Source organism: Balaenoptera ricei, chromosome 16, assembly GCF_028023285.1.
Source record: "Balaenoptera ricei isolate mBalRic1 chromosome 16, mBalRic1.hap2, whole genome shotgun sequence".
Classification (NCBI taxonomy): domain Eukaryota; kingdom Metazoa; phylum Chordata; class Mammalia; order Artiodactyla; family Balaenopteridae; genus Balaenoptera; species Balaenoptera ricei.
In genome coordinates, this window is record NC_082654.1 from 19,419,212 (window position 1) to 19,433,858 (window position 14,647).

The 14,647-nt window shown below is 46.0% G+C and overlaps 1 protein-coding gene across 1 annotated transcript in view; it reads right to left on the reverse strand.

Annotated features, from left to right (window-relative positions):
• PDCD4 (programmed cell death 4) overlaps positions 1-2,142 on the reverse strand; it is a 29,308-nt gene extending 27,166 nt beyond the window's left edge. Inside the window, exon 1 of the mRNA XM_059901031.1 lies at positions 1,978-2,142. The gene's annotated coding sequence lies outside the window, so the exon portion shown is untranslated. The remainder of the gene's footprint in view (positions 1-1,977) is intronic.
• Positions 2,143-14,647: the final 12,505 nt, after the last annotated feature.

Here is a 14,647-nt window from a genome sequence, read left to right on the forward strand (position 1 = left end):
TTTAGGGTTAACAGAGAGAAGCTTACTAAAATACAGACTCCTACTGTTATAACGAATTTTTAAATACTGCTTTTCAAACACTAAAAATAATATCTAAACTATTACACAAACGACAGGCAAAGAAAATTATCAGGTAATGACTACAAATAACTTACCAAGTTTGCTTTTATTAAATAATTATCACAACAACAAGAAAAAGTCCTTTCTGGGTCTTTTGGCAATGATAACACATTCAAGAACTCAGGCACACTTGATATCAACACAGGTGTTTTAAAAGAGTTTACAGAAAGATAAAGATGTGTTCCGTGTTTTTACTCTCTTCAAAGTAATGAGGGTTTCCAGTTACTTAACAATCCTTAAAATTTTTGCCCCAAACTTAAATGTAAAGCAAAAAATCTAAACTCCACATCCTTCATACTAAACCATAAAATTAATTTTCAGTAAGAAAACAAAACTGTAAGTTAGACAAAAGGCTGAAATTAAACATTGTTTTCATTCTTCCAATGTGTTTCACAGAAACATACCATCAGAAGTATTCAATTGCCAAGACATTTACTAAAAGATAGAGTCTGGCTTTCCCACCCCACCTCCCACCAAAAATCTATTTCCTGAAATAAACCACTTCGACATTTTTTTGGAGTCAAGTTTAGGCCATATATTAACTAGTACTTGTATTCATTCCAGGGCTACAATCCTAGCTAACTAGCCATTTAAAACAAAATCTGCTAAAAGCATTCGACCACAATGATGCAAAAATGAGCAGGAAAGAAAAGTATCAAAATATCATTTATTTTTGCACTCCTAACAACCATGTTTCCTTTCTCATAACTACAGCAGAAAAACCAATCAAAATATAACTCAAAGACCCCTGCTGAGATATTAAGGAGTTTAATAAACCTGGAATAAAGGAAAGTTAAGGGTATAAATACCAATAATTTACAACACATCTGCAGTGGTCCTTTTTTTTAAAAAAGTGAATGGTGGTTCCTAAAAAGCCTTACATTAGCAAGAATGCCAAAATTCTAAAATTTAACAGTGAAAATGCAACGAAAACACAGGCGGTGACTTTTTTCTCCCCCAGAGGAAGGTGCATTTTTATCATTTTAATCATCTGTAGATATCACACAGTTGCTAGCTACGCGGTCAGTTCTCACTAGGGCGTAGGGAGACAGGCGATTTTGACGTCTGCAGACAGTTTTGAAGCTCTTGGAAAAACAAAAACCCTCCCCTTGAACACTGCAGCACCAAACTGACAAATGCAGCCTACACAGCAAGCGTTTCACAGAAGGGGGCTCCCTTCCTGCCTTTGTTTTCTCCGGGAGATTTCATTTAAACTAAACACGCGACCCTTTACCCGACCAGGGGGGCCGCGAAGTACGTGCAGGGCCGGGGCGGCGGGCACGTGTCCGCCTCCCAGCAGCCACTCCCGCCGCGCAGGCCGGGACTCTCGCAGACCCCCTCCCAGGCCGACCCCCGGGGGATGTTGGACCGGGGCGGCCGGAGGGCCGGGTCTGGGAAGACGGGCCGGGGGCCGCATCTTCAGGGGGGCCCCCAAGGAGGCCAGGGGGCGGGGAGGGCGCAAACCTTCCTCACAGGATTTCAGTCAGGCCAGAAACCCGCCTCCAGACACCCACCCTCAAAGGAAAATGAAAACTCGGCCTCTGGGGGGCGAGCGCCCCGCTAAGCCCGGAGGGGGTCCGGGAGGCGGCGGGCCCGCGCCGCCACGCTCTGGGCCCAGGCCCAGAAGGAGGGAACCGGGGCCAGGTCTCCTTAGCCCGGGGCGTTGGGGCGGGCGCGGCTGGGCCTGCCGAGCTCCAAGGAGGCGGTGGACCCCCTCCCCGCCGGCCCGGACCTGACCCGGCCGCGGCCTCCACGCCCCCACCCCCTCCCAACGAGCGGCTGCCTCCGAGGAGAGACAGTGGCTGCGGGAGAGGGCGCAGTCCTCCCAAGCGCATGACCCGCGCCGCCGCTACTGACCCCTTGGGCCGCCGCCGCCGCTTGTCCACGTCCCTGGTCCGCCGGCCCCGACGCAGCACCTCAGCCCCTGCAGCCGCCTCGAAGCGTCTCTGGCCAGTTTTGCTCTGTTTTTGTTTTGTTCTACCCAGTAACACGGAGGCGACAGGTCGGCGTTTATTGGCCGAGGCGAAGAGGTCTTCTGGCCAATCGTGGCGGTAGAGCGGGAGTTGCGGAGGGAAAGGGAGGGCAGTGTAACGTGGAAAGCTGGGCAAGGGCGCGGGAGGGCGCATGCGCTTCGGGCTCCGGGGCCTGGCTGGAGAGGGAGCAAGAGCGGGGTGGGAAGCTGGAGTGGGGGGAGGCTGGGACTTGCGGCGGGATGGAAGTGTGGGAGAATTGGGCTGCGGACTAGGCTGAGGCCGCTCACCCATTCCCCTCACAGGCCGGTCAGAAACTCGGCGGAAGCAAAGGCTTTGGGCTTCCTGAGGGGCCCTGCCTCAATTTCCCGACACTCCTCAGGGGGATACCCTTAACCTCTACAGTTCCTTCTCTCGCTGGCCCCTGCTCACTCCTTAGCTCCTACTGTGTGCAAACCCCATGCTAAGAAGATTTGCGAATGTGCTCAGTCCTTTGAGGTTGAAATCACTCCCATTTCACAGATGAGGAAACAGACTCAAAAGCCCTTTGAAGTCCCGTTGCTAAGTATGACTAGTCGGGTCCCTGGGGTTCAAACTCACACAAGTATATGGAATCTAAAAAAAAAAAAAAATGGTTATGAAGAACCTAGGGGCAGGACAGGAATAAAGACGCAGATGTAGAGAATGGACTTAAGGACACTGGGAGGGGGAAAGGTAAGCTGGGACGAAGTGAGAGAGTGGCGTGGACATATATACACTACCAAATGTAAAATAGATAGCTAGTGGGAAGCAGCCGCATAGCACAGGGAGATCAGCTCCGTGCTTTGTGACCACCTAGAGGGGTGGGATAGGGAGGGTGGGAGGAAGACGCAAGAGGGAGGAGATATGGGGATATATGTATGCATATGGCTGATTCACTTTGTTGCCCAGGTGAAACTAGCACAACATTGTGAAGCAATTATACTCCAATAAAGGTGTTTGAAAAAAAAAACAACTCACACATTCCCGGCTCCAAGGTTGAGGATTTCAACCATGGCTATAATTTCTTCATTGAACCTTCGGCCTCCCATGGCTGTTCTCTGCATCTTTTCCTCCTGGCTGCGTTCTCTTTGGCTAGTCTTTTTCTCACATTCTCCCTAGTTTCCCTATTCCCTAACAACCAGAACCTTCTGCTATCTCTGTCCTCTCAGGAGAGGACTTAGCCAGTATCTCTGGCCGGATTTTCCGATTGTCTGATGTGCAACACCTGAATGTTCAGTTAGTCTCTCTGGAACCAAAGTGAGCTCCTTCCCCTGGCTTACCCCTTTCTGCCAGTCATCCTGCCTGGGAATCATCTCTAATGCTATTATTTCCCTACACACATGCACACACATACACACACACACACACAACAAAAATCTGTTTCTAGCTTCCCATTGCCTGCTTGGAGCATTACCTCAGCCAGGCATTCAAAGCCCCATGGTGTGACTTCAAGACTTTCTAGCCATATCTCTCCACACCCCTCCCAGTCCACACACACCCTGTGACTGGAACCCACTTGGACCACTCACTGTTCCATATGCTTCCCCACCACTTTGAAATGCCTCTCCTCTTAGCTCTGCTTGATGCAGTCCTATCCATGCCTCATGGGTCTCCCACACAGTCCTCCTTAAGCCTCTTACTTGATATGATCTGCCAGTCCCCTGATTCCTCACAGTATTGGCTTGTTGCACCTCTAGAGGCACTGATCACATTCTACCTGACATTTTATCTGAGTCCCTGTCTCTTCTCCCCCATTAGACTGTCACCTTGTTGACAGCAAGACCTGTGTCTTACTCATCTGTTATTGTTGTAGTGCTTAAGAAAATGTCTTGCACATTTATTGTACCAGTGAAATAAATACAACTTGATCCAGGTTCACAAAGGTTCTCAGCAGTTGATGCTCATCCTCATCTCCTGGCCAGGTGCCTCCTGGCATGGCCAGGTTCTGAATTAGCTTCATGAGTCACTTTTTAAAAGCAAAGCTTCCTGGTCAAATTCAATTTTGTTTTGTTGTTTTTTTCCGTCACCTACAACTGTCTCTTTTCCCTTCTCTGCCAGAGCGCCACTATCCTCCACTGATCATTGACTTCTGGCTCCTTTTTTTCATCCATCCTGTTCTTTCTCCCCATTTTCCCTTTCTGACTCCTGCTAGATTCTTTCATTTACTCATTTAACACATAACCTATGGCACACACAGGCTGCAATGGGCAGGCACCCCAAGAACTATGAGATAACATGAGTGGGATAAAATTACCCATTTTTAAAAGCATCTAAAACAACCGCTATCTTTAAGCAAATTACCCCCAAAAGGACCTATTATAAAGTAAAATGTTCACATTCTTTTTACCTATTATCTCAAAGACTGCCCATGATGCCTGGCATCCCAGGACCCACCTTAGGGAATGCCCCTCTAGTTGGATGTGGTTGCCCAGTTTGGACCAGGCAGTCAGGAAATGAGGTTCTAGTCCTAGCTCCCCTCACTAGCTACCGGAAAGAACTTCAGCCCCTCTCGGGACCTCTGTTTTTTCACTAGTAAAATTCAGAAATAGGCCTCTGTTAGTAGTTCCCAGGATGTTTTCCAGAGAACCTGAATTTTGTGGAACTTTAATGGATATCATTTTTTTAAACAGGGGAGGGATTGTTCCATAATTAAACTGACTTGAAAATAAATTGTTTAAACAAAGTTAAAACTGGTTTTCAGTTTTTTGTTTTGTTTTGTTGCCCCAAATCTTCTCAGTATCTTTAATAAGCTGATGTGCCTTGAGAATCTTGAGGGACCAGAGTAGGAAGCTCAGTAGTGTTTCCCCAACTGACTTAAACACAGAACCTAAGTAACAGAATCAGTGTTACTCAGAAACCACTTTGGAAAATACAGATGACAGCCTCTGTCACCAACTTTCCTTCCAGCTGTTTTGAACACTGGCCACCTGTGCCTTTATTAAACATTTTAAAAATAAAAAAATCAAAAGAATAAGCTGAAAAATGGAAAAGTATCCAAGCGCTAAGAATTTTTGCCCACCAAATCAATCCACAAATATTTGTTGTGTGCCAATTCTGTGAAAAACACGGAGCTGATCCACGTGTGTTCTTGGCATTGTGTTCTACCTTAGGGTAGGTGATGTCTGAAGCACAGAGCTGCCCAGGCTTCTGGGCCACAACGTACCTTTTCATTTCACATTATAATTGCTCACAAACTGACTTTTCCATTTCCTAAAACCCTGTGCCTATGGGTTATGTTAATTTAGCTGTCGGATGAGAAAAGGAGAGAGCCCTTCCCCATCTCCAGAATGATGGAATTACTACTTCCATTTCCCTTAAGAATGACCTATTCCAGGAGCTTAGGCCATGAAGGGCCACCGCTGTGGCTCAGGATGAGATAACTGTTCAGAGGTGGCAACAGAAGCTCTGTGCTGTGTGTTCAGAGAGACATTATGTACCTCGTCTTCCCCAGACCCCCTCAGGTTTAAGCACTGTTGATACCTAGAGGTGCATAAAGAGTGTTTAATTTGTTAGGGTGTATGGAGGTGGGGTGAGGGTAGAGGGTGGTTTCTAGTCTTTTCCTCTTGAGGCAAGTTATTGACTATGTCCCTAGCTAGCTGTGTTGCTTTGGGTGTTTCACTTCCCCTCTGGGTTGATCAGATATCTCGATTTCTTGCACTGTGAAGGCGTTGGCCCTGCAGGGAGTCTTTTTTTTTTTTTTTTTTTAAACATCTTTATTGAAGTATAATTGCTTTACAATGGTGTGTTAGTTTCTGCTTTATAACAAAGTGAATCAGTTATACATATACATATGTTCCCATATCTCTTCCCTCTTGCATCTCCCTCCCTCCCACCCTCCCCATCCCACCCCTCCAGGTGTTCACAAAGCACGAGCTGAGCTGATCTCTCTGTGCTATGCGGCTGCTTCCCACTAGCTATCTATGCAGGGAGTCTTTAAAGAGCCATTTCACTTCTGACACCCCATGATGCTGGGCAAGGCACTGAGATAGCCCCTCTGGGGTCCTGGTAGTGGGAGACAAGAGATGAGAGGGTCTGCTGCTGGTGGCAGGGGAGAATTCTAGCAGGTGTGAACAGAGGGACTGTCACTCTCAACCCAGGGGCTTTCTCTGAATGCAAAACTCAGATAATATCACCTCCCTCCATCCCAAAGCCCGGTGTAGGGTTGGGAGTGCTAATGAGTTAACGTGGGTAAGTTACTCAGAAATGCACAGATGCTAGGCAAAAGATAAGCACCTCAAATTACTGCTATTGCCTGTGGAACTCTCTAAGCCCTTTTCATTCGTTGGGCAAAACCCCATTTGAGAACATGAGTTTCTTAGTAAGCACTGTTCATGCCCGTGAATGAGATCAAGAAGAGGCCACCTCTCTCTGGGGACTGAGGGATGCCTTAGCCCACTTCCTTCCGAAGAACTTTCAGATGCTACCGTCACTTACAACAACTTTATCTGCTTGAACTGATATCTTGCCTCCTATTCAGTCAAACCAAGGACTGAATTTTAGGAATTCCTTTAAGGCACTGAATTCTTCTTTAGCACAAATGGTAAAAGACATGAAGCATGCTCTGAAGAAAGAGAGAGCTGCATAAAGAATTCTAATAATGATGACAGTAGCTGACATTTGTGTTGTTTTAACACTTACTGAGCACTTTCACATATACTTTCACGCCCTCCCTGTGAAGTGGACAAGCAGATATCACTCTCTCTGCTTTACAGGTGAGGAAAATGAGACTTGAGTAGATCACTGGTAACCATGGGACTTTATACTAAAAGGAAATTTGGGGATCTCTAGTCCAAACCCTTCATTTTACAAATGGAGAAACAGAGACCAGGAGAAGTTAAGTGAGTTGCCCAAAGCGATACAGCTAGTTAGTAGCAGAGCCAAAGTGCAAATGAGTTCCCAGTCTCAGCCTTGCACAGGCTAGGGAGCATGTTGACAGGAAGAGTCCAGATACTCTGGCACTCAGGCCTGGCCTGGACTATCTCTGCCACTCAACTTTGAGTCTCTTGGATAAAAGTTAAATGTATGAACCCATTTCTGGTCCCCAGAGCCTCCTGCTATCAGATGAACCCATTTTAAGGAAGCGGACTTACTGGAAGTGAGGAAGGAGGGGCCGTAGGGCCTGGGAGGCTTTGTATGATGTTCAGAAGCTGTTGATGGGGGCATTTTCAAGAATCTCTTTCCTAGAGTAAAGAGCATAGAGTAATGTGAAGCACAGCACAAAGAAGTAGATGCAATGTTTAAAAATAGTGTGTACCAAGAAAGGCGAATGAGGTTTTACTTCCCCAATTCAAGTTTTGAGGGGTTTTCTTGGTGCATTCATCTTTCTGTTCTTCCCCCCACCAAATCACTCCTGCTACCTGAGGGTTTAGAAACAAGCAAAATTAGGGTTGAGAAGCTCCAGCAGATCATCTTTTCCCAAAGAGTCCATAAATTATAACACATCTCCTGCACCTGGCCTGAGTTGTAAGCCTGTGAAAACTCCAGCTCCTCAGAACTGTGCAATCAGGGGACCATTCAGCCCAGTGCTTCCAGCACTTGCTAAAACTGCCACATCCTGCATCGAATTAATTGTGTTGGGTCTGAGTAGAGAAGAACTCCTCCAGTTGTGTCTCTGGGGCTTTTTCTTTTTCTTTTTTTTTTTTGCATTCTCTGGAACACTGGGTCCTCAGCTAGGCTTCACACTTCTCAGAGTTCATGCCCTCATTCTCCACTGAGCCCTGAGTGCACATAAACCGCCATTACGCCCTCATCCAGTCTGCATCCGCAGAGTGCCCGCTTGCCTCCCAAACGAGGCAGTAGAGCCCAAGGAGCCTGGTGTGAAATGATGTGGACTTTTTACCCTGGGAAATAAGAGTGAGTGGTCATGGGTGGTGATTAAGAGAGGCTGATCTACAAAGAAACACAACCAGGGAAGGCTGGAGGGGGTGGAGAGTGGGCTTAAGAGGTCAATGCTGGACAGAGGGAGACACACAAAGAAAAGGAAGTTAATGAAGGGAACGAATCAAACCTCTATTTATTTTGGGAAAAAAAAGAAATAAAGTGGTGGAAAGTAAGAAAAGAAAAGGGCTAAGCCAAGACATATATTTCTTTTTATTATGAAATGTTTATAATAAAATTAAGTTAGCCCCATGTAAGGGCAGAGACAGAAAAAGATCCTGGGAGACTGCCTAGTGAGACCAACTTGCTCAGAATACAGATGAAGAAACTGAGGCCCAGAAAGCAGAAGAGGTCTGGCTCCAGGCAAGTTATAGACAGCCACAGCACCCCTCCTTGCTCTGGGCAGCTTTCCTTTCTCGATATGGTTCTCTGCAGTGTCTTGACCTTCAGCCCTCACTCTTCCTCCTTTCTTCCCTTCCTCCCTTCCTCCCTCCTTCTTTCCTCCCTTCTTTCCTTTCTCCATTCCTTCCTTCCTTCTTTTCTCTTCTCTCTTTCCTTCTTCCTTTTTTTCTTTCTTCCTCCTTCCCTCCGTCTTTCTTCCCCCCTTCCTTCCTCCCTCCCTCCCTCCCTCCCTTTCTCTCTTTCTTTCTTTCTCTTTCTTTTTTTCTTTCTTTTTCTTTCTTTCTTCTCTTTCTTTCTTTCCTTCCTTTCCTTTCCTCTCCTCTCCTCTCCTCTCCTCTCCTTTCCTTTCTCTCTGAAAAGGGCAGCTTCCACAAAGAAAAACCAGGACTGACATTTTAAAGCAGCCTCAGGAAATCCCCGAACTCTACATTTAACACAGTGTTGACTGGCAGCCCTCCAGCACAACTGACAAAGCCGGCATCTCAGTAGGAACTAACAGGCGACAAGGCACCCTCCAAGAACCAAGAATTCAAAAGAAAGAAAAAAAAAAATAACTCCTGAGGGGGCTACTTAAAATCTTACCACCATTTCTTGTGTTGTGTATGTGCACGTGTGTGCGTTTTGTTTTTGGAAAGTTCTCTTTGAGGTCAGTGAATCTAGGTCAGTGATTTATTGATGAGCTTCAAAGGGTGCAAGAACCTTCTAAAATTTTCTGCAAATCTTATTAGCAATATGTATTTTCTGGCCCAAGGAGTCTGTAACTTCTTTTAATAAGACCCCCAAAAGAGTCATATCCCAGAAAAGATCAAGAACTTCTGGAATACAGCATGCTATTATGTTGAGGCTCATCTTCAGAGGGAATGTTCCACCAAGAAATGCCACTGGCTTCTCCTTGGTACGTCAAACCAGGTGCAGAATCAAAATACCTTCAAAGTAACCACAACAAGGAAACAAATCAAAATAAAATTGGTTTTTGAGATAGCAGTGGTCCTAAAAAGGGCTGGAATGACATTTTGGGACATTCTAATAGTCACTCCAGTCAGGTTTGACAGCTACCTTCTATTTTGTTGACTTCAGTGGGTCAGTTATATAAACTGAACCTACCATGTTTCTTAAACAAAGGATATAGCTCCGATATCCACAAATTTATCTTCTAAAAACTCTTGAACTTACTTGAGAGAAGACAGTATATGTTGTCTCTCAAAATATGCTCCACAGATGTTCCACCACAAAAGATGAAGTAACTTGAAGAAAACTCCTGAGTGTCTCCCCTGTTGTGGGATCACAATAAACAATGGTGTTTTAAAGGTTCTGAGAAATCCTAGCATAAGTAAACTCATTTAATTTTCTTTAACCCAATGTTTGCCGACCTTGCTTGACCATGGCACTCTTTTTTACATAATGTCTATTCACATCTTATGAAATACACACTGGAAAGCAGTGATACAGTAGAATGGGACCTGAGCTAGAAGGCAAGAGGCCTGGATTACAATCCTAGTTCTGCTACTAATTGGATGTGTGACTTTAGGCCATTTGACTGCCCTAAAGGTGTAGAACTTAAAATGTCTCCCAGATTCTTTCTGGGGCTGTGATCTATACAATATGATGTCTTGGATTCTGCTTATAGCCATTTTCTACAATTATGCATATTTTCATCCAGGAGACTGTACAGTAGTACCTGTTATCCTGATAAGCCACGGTCTCTTAAGAATCCTTCAAAGAGAGAAAGTAAATATCTAAGCACTAGACAGGATGGAACCACACTGCAAAGTGGGGGCGGCTTTATCACTGTGATGGGTGCATGTGAGAAGCTCAAAGCCATAGACCTTAGTAAACAAAAAGGCTGCTGACAGGAGGCCATGCACATTTGATGGGGCTGTTTTTTTGGAAACTGCACAACCTCTTTGAAGCCAGCAAGGTTTCACCAAGTATGACCTTAAAAGCAAACGCCTCTTTTCAAAGGACTAAAGTTATTCCCACTGGCGTTATTATCCTCTGGGAGAATCCCCTATCTCAGAGAAAAGGAGTGCTGACTCTAGCTCACTTTCAAAGGTGTTTGAGTCTATAACAGCCTGACGGCAAGCTTTCCCAGGGACTACTAGAGACCTGGGAACACTAAGTACCACCTGTGAAGGTCCTGGGCTCTTGCACAATCAGTGAAATTAGCCCAGGGTGACGCACTAAGACTACATATGCTTTCTGCATCCGAGGCAAAGGAAGCTCTATAAAAATTTTGCAGGCATAACATAGGGAAGATGTCATAAAAAGCAGGGGCCCTGGGCTGCAGGGAACAGAGCCAGAGATAAGTTGGAACTTGTTCCACAGAAGGGCTTTCCCCAGCCACCACTGTGGCAGTGTATGTGTCCTTGTATCCAGGAGGGGCCACATGTCCAGGCAGGCTATGCTGTGTGCAGCTTCTTGCCACATATAGGGAATCTTTCAAAAATAAATCTTTCTCTAGAGCCCACAAGTCACAACTACTGAGCCCACGCACCACAACTACTGAAGCCTGCGTGCCTAGAGCCCGTGCTCCGCGACAAGAGAAGCCACTGCAATGAGAAGCCCGCGCACCACAATGAAGAGTAGCCCCCGCTCGCCGCAACTAGAGAAAAGCCCACGCGCAGCAACAATGACCCAACACAGCCAAAGAAATAAAATAAATTAAAAAAAAAGAACAGGGAAGATTGCTATACACTCCAATGGAAGATTCTCTAAGACTGAATTAGGTAAATATCAGTGTTAATATATGACAATTTATGTTACAAGAAAGAGGGAGAAATATGAATATTTGACTTCTTTATATTTATGTAAAGAAAGGATATACAAGAAACGAATATAATTGTTTACATCTATAAGGGCTAAGGGGAGATGAGGTATACAGGGTCCAGGATGGAGGCAAGATTTCTCAGCATATACCTGCTTATATTCCTATAATTTTTGGACGTATTAAAAAGTATAACAGCCTAGGTTCTGGAATCAGCAGAACTGGGTTCGAATACTGGCTCTTGTGTTTCCTAGTTTTGAGCAAGTTATCTCATCTTCTCTGACCCTCAGTTTCCTCACCTGTAAAATCACCTGGATCATACATTACCTATTGCGTTAGGGTTGTTGTTCAAAAAAAATGTTTGTAAAGTACTTAGCAGGATGCCTGACATATTGTAAGTACCTAATTAATAATAATACTTTGATTGATGTTGATATTATTTTTACTTATTGAATTCTGACTGATCCTTCAGACTCGGGTAAAATGTGAGAAGTTTTGCCCGGGCCAGGGCTGAGTGAAGCGTTTCTTTCTCCATCCCTCCCACGATAGGCCTGTCTGGTCTTATGCTGTTCTCCCAGGCTCAGCTTTTTGTTTTCACACTGGCTCCCCAATAGACTATGGGCTCCTGAGGGGCTAAAACCCTGCTCCTCCATCAGGCACAGAGTAGGGGATCGTCAATAAATGTCTGGCGAAAGAATAAAGGAACTAATACAATTTTGATTTTCTGTACAAGAGCCCGTCTGAGGCTGTCAGTGGGAGTTTCACTTCCTGGTTTGGCCCAGCAGATGCCTGCCTGTCACTCACTGGGTCTGCAGGGAGTTGCCAGGAGAATAAACTGCAAGAAGCTGCCTTCAATGCTTGTAGCTAAAGCCTGGCTTTGCTGAGAACGTTCCAAGGAGGGGAACTGTGGCAATGTGTAGGGGCCTCCAAGAACGGCAGGAAGCCAGAGCTCTCCTGGGAGGCCAGGCACGCTGGATCTGGGCAGAACGTGCAGAAGAACACTCCAGCTGTCCCAGGAACATGCTGACCTGATGGGCTGGGGCAGGGTTGATGTTTCTGTCTCAGCACAGGGGCCGGGCCCGGCAGCCCCTGAGCTATTCCTGCTCTCACTGAGCCTGCTTCACTGTGGAGAGCACAGTTCAGAGGAAGAGCTGACAAAAATAAAACCAGAGTGCTGAAGTGCTGCTCAGGAAGTTGCAGGTCTGGGAGCCAGAGCAGAGCACAGGTACTTGGGTGACACACCACAAGAAAGCTGCCTGAAGATCAGACCATACAATACCCTCACTTGATTTGCATCTGAGTGTTTCTTCTTTTCAGGAGTCAAGTCGACAACACCTACTGTTGTCAGGCAGATCGGGGTCTAGGGCTAGCCTCTGCCACCTACCAGATGGCTGAGCTTAGACAAGTGGCCTCTCTGAGCCTCATTTTCCAGAGCCTTTGGGAGACTTAAGCCAAAAACATATACTAAAGGATTAAGCATTTACATAATAAATATGTTTCCTTCCTTCGCTATTGAGCACTATTGAAGGTGAAAGACAAGGTCTCCAGTAAGAAGATGAAATCTTATTCTAGAGATAACACACACACTACGCACAACATACACATACACCACATACATAACATACACACCAAACACATACACAGACATATACACCACACACACCTATACACACAATGTACATATACTATACACATACACACCACATGCACACAAATACACCACACACATCTATACACACCATGTACATATACTATACACATACACACCACACACACACACATACACCACACACACCTATACACACCATGTACATATACTATACACATACACACCACACGCACACACATACACCACACACACCTATACACACCATGTACATATACTATACACATACACACCACACACCTATACACACCATGTACCTATACTATACACACACACACCACACGCACACACACATACACCACACACACCTATACACACCATGTACATATACTATACACATACACAGCACACACACATACATATACACCACACACACCTATACACACCATGTACATATACTATACACATACACACCACACGCACACACATATACACCACACACACCTGTACAAACCGTGTACACATACCACACACATATACATCATACACCACACACATACTCCTGCTAAGTTTAAAACATTCATGAATTAACGACTCCAAATTTCACAGCTCTTCCATTGGCTGCTATCTAAATGGAAACAGGTCGTCTTTCCCCCCAGCTGTTTCTGGGGCAGAGTTCCTCTAAATGTGGGTCTACTCATGGTGATTTCGTTTCCTTTTCTCGGTCAACAGTCAGGTGACACCACTAACCCAGGTGTTCTCCATAGCTCTGTCTTTTTATTAGTTTATAAACCTGGGAACTGAGGCAATGTTTCCAAAAATTCATAGACCCCACCATTTATTGAGTGACTGCTGTGTGCGTGGGTATACTTCATGGCGTCTGATCCTCACCACAGCCAGGGAAATACTTCTGTTATCCCCTTACACAGCAGATAAGAAAATTGAGGCTCAGAGAGATTTTTAAAATTGCCCAAGTCCTTCCAAGCAGTAAGGGGCAGGATTTGAACCTGAGGACCTATAAGCCTGAACTGCTTCCACTACCCACTGCAGCCTGGCAACACAAAACCCAACTGGAGCCCTTGAGGAGTTCCTACCCCACGGCCCTGATACCACCCAGGCTGTTTCCCTCCCAAGTTTCTACTTGGGTCCCTCTTGGCCCAAGCTCTCTCTTCTCCTCTCTGCCCTCCTCCCTCTGGGAGCAGCACGCTTTGCCTTCTTGGAGCAGAGCCCTGAAGGCAGAAGGCTGGAGGCCTCTACTTCCCTTGCCCCCGTCAGCATGGCCAAGGCAAACTTCTCACTGGAAAACACTGCACCCTCCGGACAAAGGCTCTGTGTGATGTTCTAATACCTGCCCGACGGGTTTTCTGTGAAAAGACCCATCTGGGGTGGCTGGGCTGCCAGGTCTGGGACAGGCAGAGTTCATAAACAGCTTCTCCAGCCACAGAGCTCGACTAGACTGGAGCCAGGTGCTGCCTGCCTCAGTGCCTAAACCCTCCCTGGCCTTGGTCAGCCAGAGCCCCTTTCTGGGAAACCAGCAGGACAGCTGGGTGTACAGGGGCTGAGGCAGGGGGCCCCTTCACAACAGAAAATGGGTTTTGGACTCAGGCAGACCCAGGTGTCAATCCCAGCTCTACCAACTTCTACCTGTCTGACTTTGGGAAAGTGGCTTCTGCTGGCTGAACCTCAGCTCTCTCAGCTATAAATGAAACAAATAATATCCACTGCCCCTAGCCCTATGCTTGGGTCTCAGTCTCCCTGTCTCTAAAATGCAAGGGAAGGGTTGGGCCACATGACCTTGAGGTTTCTGTCTAAAATGCTCTCCATCAGGCTGGGTTGAAGGTGTCCTTTCTGCTCATGGGACAGTGGAGAATTTGATGTCTTGTTGTG